At 37.9% G+C, this 5,906-nt stretch overlaps 1 pseudogene; it reads left to right on the forward strand.

The window, feature by feature from the left end:
- The first annotated feature begins 1,306 nt into the window (after positions 1-1,306).
- LOC143403822 (small ribosomal subunit protein uS8 pseudogene) lies at positions 1,307-1,762 on the forward strand (annotated as a pseudogene).
- The last annotated feature ends 4,144 nt before the right edge of the window (positions 1,763-5,906 follow it).

A 5,906-nucleotide genomic window follows, 5' to 3' on the forward strand; every position in this document is an offset into this window, starting at 1 on the left:
TTCATTATTATTTTTCATTTCCTCTTCATGTAATGTTTTGCCAAGGATTTTTTTTTTAAAGAGAGAGTGAGAGAGGGGGAGAGAGAGAGAATTTTTTTAATATTTATTTTTTAGTTATCGGCGGACACAACATCTTTGTTTGTATGTGGTGCTGAGGATCGAACCCGGGCCGCACGCATGACAGGCGAGCGCGCTACCGCTTGAGCCACATCCCCAGTCCTTGCCAAGGATTTTTTGAAGCACTGGTTTTCTAGCTGCAAATTCTTTTAACTTTTGTTTATCGGGAAGGTTTTTATTTCATCTTCAAACCTGAAGTTTAATTTTGCTGGATACGAGATTCTGGGTTGGAACCCATTATCTTTCAGCGTTTGAAATATGTTGTTCCAGGATCTTCTAGCTTTCAGAGTCTGTATTGAAAGATTAGCTGTTAACCTAGTTGGTTTACCCCTAAATGTAATCTGCTTCCTTTCTCTTGTGGCTTTTAAAATTCTCTCCTTGTTCTGTATGTTGGGCATTTTCATTATAATGTGTCTTGGTGTGGATCTCTTGTGATTTTGCACATTCATCGTCCTGTAGGGTTCTAGGATTTGGATTTCCATTTCATTCTTCATGCCTGGAAAGTTTTCTAACATTATTTCATTAACAAATGGGATGGATTCAAACTAAAAAGTTTCTTCTCAGCAAAAGAAATAATCTGTGAGATGAATAGAGAGCCTACATTCTGGGTACAAATTTTTACCCCTCACACATCAGATAGAGCTCTAATCTCTAGAGTATATAAAGAGCTCAACAAGATAAGCACAAACATATATAATAATCAAATCAATAAATGGGCCAAGGACCTGAACAGACACTTCTCAGAAGCGGATATACAATCAATCAACAAATATACGAAAAAATGCTCATCATCTCTAGCAATCAGAGAAATGCAAATCAAAATTACTCTAAGACACTATCTTACCCCAGTAAGAATAGCAGCCATTATGAAGACAAACAACAAGTGTTGGTGAGGATGCAGGGGAAAAGGTACACTCATACACTGCTGGTGGGACTGCAAATTAGGGCAGCCAATATGGAAAGCAGTATGGAGATTCCTTAGAAAGCTGGGAATGGAACCACCATTTGACCCAGCTATTCCTCTTTTCGGACTATAGCCAAAGGACCTAAAAACAGCATACTACAGGGATACAGCCACATCAATGTTTATAGCAGCACAATTCACAGTAGCTAAACTGTGGAGCCAACCTAGATGTCCTTCAGTGGATGAATAGATAAAAAAAAAGTGGCATTCTCTTTCCGCCATCTTTTCGTGCCGCCGTAATGGTGCGCATGAGCGTCCTGGCTGACGCTCTCAAGAGCATCAACAATGCCGAAAAGAGAGGCAAACGCCAGGTCCTTATTAGGCCGTGCTCCAAAGTCATTGTCCGGTTTCTAACTGTGATGACGAAGCATGGTTACATTGTCGAATTTGAAATCATTGAAGATCACAGAGCTGGGAAAATTGTTGTCAACCTCACAGGCAGGTTAAACAAGTGTGGAGTGATAAGCCCCAGATTTGATGTGCAACTCAAAGACCTGGAAAAATGGCAGAATAATCTGCTCCCATCCCGTCAGTTTGGTTTCATTGTTTTGACAATCTCTGCTGGCATCATGGACCACGAAGAAGCAAGAAGAAAACACACAGGAGGAAAAATTCTGGGATTCTTTTTCTAGGGATGTAAAATATACATATAATAAAATGCCTCACTGGACTCTCCTTCTACTTGGTCGATTTGAGCTTTCATGGCAGTGTACAGCTCTGTGTTAATTGGTGAATGCTATTTCCCTGGAGTGACCAAGATAGTCTTGCAGTCATACCATGTCATGGTTCATCTGAGAATACTGGGTATGGCCCTAGGTTGTTGAATATGGGTTGAGGTTCAGGTTCTGGAGACTTAGTTTATACCCTGGAAGGACTGGTGACTTTCCTGTGGAGCTTGACAACACATTTTATGTACTGTTATAAATATTCCTAAAAACGTGGTTATCACTTCTGACTATGTAAGTGCTCTTAAGACAGGCAGGTAAAGTCATCCAACTCATCTCACAGTAAACTTGGTGGCATGTCAGTTAAAAAAAAAAACAAAAAACGTGGCATTTATACATGATGGAATATTACTCGGCACTAAAAAATAATAAGATCATGGCATTTGCAGGGAAATGGATGGCATTAGAGCAGATTATGCTAAGTGAAGTTAGCCAATCCCAAAAAAACAAATGCCGAATGTCTTCTCTGATATAAGGGGGGGTGACTCAAAATGGGGTTGGGAGGGAGTGCAAGAGAGGAAGATTACCTCTAGATAGGGAATAGGGGTGGGAGCGAAAGGGAGGGAGAAGGGGAATAGCATGGATAATGAAAGGAGACCCTCATCATTATACAAAATTCATGTATGAAGATGTGAATTTGGGGTCAACATACCTTATATACAAACAGAGATTTGATAAATTGTGGTATAAGGGTGTATTAAGAATTGCAATGCAAAAAATTATGAATGTAATGCACTCCTGTAATGTGATGTATGTAAGAAATAATAAAAATAAATAAATAAGTTTTTTAAAAATGAGGAAACGATTCCTGAATGACGTGGGAGAACGGAAATGAAAGCAGAATAAGGAAGCTTTGTGCCTATTACAGTTGTGTCTTTTCTTAGACTTAATGTCACTGTCTTTTAGCTTTGTGCACCCTGAAAATCAGCTGCTTCAAGTTTCTGAGGAACTATCTTACTTAAACTTAAAAGAAAATGACTCTGAATTTTAGATTTGATTACTGATGCTAGTTTCATTCTTTATTAATCTACACAAGTGTGCTGGGAACTTAACAGCTTACTTAATAAATTATTAACTCTTCTCCCAAGAAATACACAAGGTGAGGTGAAGACTTGACTGAGGAGAAAAGGGGACTGGGGATACTTTTAACATAAAGTTAAAATACTTTTAACATAAAGTTAACTGAGTTGGGGGGAGCCTTCTCAATAAACTTTTTAAAAAAATATATATTTATTTTAGTTGTAAATAAACCTTTATTTTATCTATATGTGGTGCTGAGACTTGAACCCATGGCCTCACACATGCTAGGCAAGAGCTCTACCACTGAGCCACAACCTCAGCCCCTCAGTAAACTTTTGTTGACTTTCCCCCCACCACCAAAGGAATTAAAAGTTTATTTCACTTCACAGTTTCAAAGGTTCAGTCCATGGTTGGCCAACACTGTAGCTTCGAGTCCGAGGTGAGGCAGAACTTCATGGCCAAAGGGTATGGTGGAAGAAAGCAGCTTGGGACACCACAGCCAGGACGCAGAGAGAAAGAGTCTTTTGTATTCCTAGGTTCCCAACGTGTCTCACTGATACAGTTGAGTAGTTCATAGAAAGCGCATTTCCCGGTCTATGCCCATCTCTGGCATAGCCCTGGAGAAAAGACAGGTTCTTTGTCTATTAGGAGGACCTAGGAACCATGGTGAATGGTAAAGAAGATTCCCCACAGAGGGTAAATGTGGAGGTTCCTGGCTAGTTGAAGAACTTACTCTGTTTCCAGGGAGGGATTCTTCCATATTCTTGCCCAGCAGGATAGAATATGTGATATGAAACAAGAATAATCATGTGCTCTTTTCCATCCATTCTCCCTTGTTTAGAATCACAGTTTTCAGGAATGGGGTTGTGGCTTAGCGCACTTGCCTGGCACATATGAGGCTCTGGGTTCTAGCTTCAGCACCACATAAAAATAAAGGCATTGTGCCCAACTACAATCTGGACTGTAAGAGAAGTAAAGATAAGAATAACAACCAAACAACAATTAAGCAATATTTAATTCAGAATCATACAGCTGGATAAAAAAAAAAAGCTTTGAATAGTTACTAGAATTTCTCTTATTTTGCAAATGTGTAAAAACACATAAAATTTACCATTAACTATTTTTCAGTGTAAAATTCGGTGGTACCAGGCACACTCACAATGTTGTTTAAAATTTTGAGTAGTACTGTTTCCAGAATATTGTTTAAGCCTATTTTTAGAGTAACTTTAGCTTCACAGCAAAATTGTAAAGTATAGAATTCCAGAATATTCCTTGCCCCACACACCCAACACTCTCCTATGTCATAACCTTTTTTTTTTTTTTTTTTTTTTTTTTTTAATCATCCCAAATAGAAACAAACTCTACCCATTAAGTGATAACTCCCCAATTCCACCCCTTCTCAGTCCCCGGTGTCCTCTATTCTACTCCCTGTCTCTATGAATTTGCCGATATTAAATGCCTCATGTGGGTGTAACCACATATTTGTCTTTTTGTATTTGGCTTATTTCACTTATGTTTTCAAGATTTATCCATGTGATGGGATGTATCAGAATTTTTTTTTTACAGTAAAATAAAGAAATGTTTATCCATGCATCTGTGGATTGACATTGGATTTTTTCCACTTTTTGGTTATTATATAAAATTCTAAAAAACACTTTTATTTAAGAATCTGCCTGGATCCTTACTTTTGATTTTTTTGGATTTATATCTACGAGTGCAATTTCTGGATCATATGGTAATTCTATGTATAACTTTTTGAGGAACCAACAAACTTTTCCAAAGCAGCTTCGTCATTTTACATTCCCACTTGGCAGGGTTCAGGAATTCCAAATTCTCTCTATATCCTCACCAGTACATTTTATATTCTGTTTTTTACTTCATTTTTGTAATCCTAATGGGTATGAAGTGGTACCTCACTGTAGTTTTCTGTTTGGTACTGGGGATGAAACCCTGGGGTGCTTAATCACTGAGCCACATCCCCAGCCATATATATAATATAAATTATATATAAATAATAATATATATATAGTTTTATATATATAGTATTGCCTAGCATGCACTCAGGGCCTTGTGCATGCTAGGCAAGCACTCTGCCAACTGAACTATCCCCAGCCCCTACTTAAGGTGGTTTTTTTTTAACCATTTTGAATTAATTTTTAATGTATGGAATTAGGTATATTATATATAATATATATTATAAATAATATATATTATTATATATTGTTATCATTATTAAAGATAGGATCTCACTGAGTTGCTAAGTGCCTTGCTAAGTTGCTAAGACTGGCTTTGAACTCATGCTCCTCCTGACTCGGCCTCCCGAGCCATGCTAGGCAAGCTCTCTGCTACTGAGTTCCCCAGCTCCTACCTTTAGTGGGTATTCTTTATTGGAATTGAACCCAGGGGCACTTTACCACTGATCTACATCCTCAGCTCTTTTAATTTTTTTTTTTTTTTTTTTTTGAGACAACTCACTAAGTTGCCAAGACTGGCCTCAAACTTGTGATCTTCCTGTCTCAGCCTCCCAAGTCATTGAGATCACAGACATGTGTCACAGTACCTAGACCCTACTTTTTTTTTTTTTCTGGTGGTGCTGGGGATTGAACTCAGGGCCTTGTGCATGCTAGGCAAGCACTCTGCCAACTGAACTATATACCAGCCCCTACTTAAGGTTGTTTTTTTTTTTTTTTTAACCATTTTGAATTAATTTTTATGTATGGGGTTAGGTAGTGTTCCAACCTCATTCTTTTGCATATGATCATTCAGTTGTTCCAATATGCATTATTGAGAAGACTATTCTTTCCCCCATTGAATTGTCTTGTCACCCTATATCTACTGAACATAAATGTAAGGGTTTATTTCAATACTCTTTATTCTGTTCCACTGATGTATATGCCTATTCTTATGCCACTCTGTTGTAGGTACTGTTGGTCTGTATTAAGTGAAGTATGAGTCATCCAGTTTTGTTCTTTTTCAAGATTGTTTTGACTATTCTGGATCCCTTGAATATCCATATGAATTTTAGGGCCAGCTTGTCAATTTCTACAAAGAAACCAGCTAGGATTTTGAGAAGTATTTTG

The sequence above is a fragment of the Callospermophilus lateralis genome, chromosome 7 (assembly GCF_048772815.1).
Source record: "Callospermophilus lateralis isolate mCalLat2 chromosome 7, mCalLat2.hap1, whole genome shotgun sequence".
Classification (NCBI taxonomy): Eukaryota; Metazoa; Chordata; class Mammalia; order Rodentia; family Sciuridae; genus Callospermophilus; species Callospermophilus lateralis.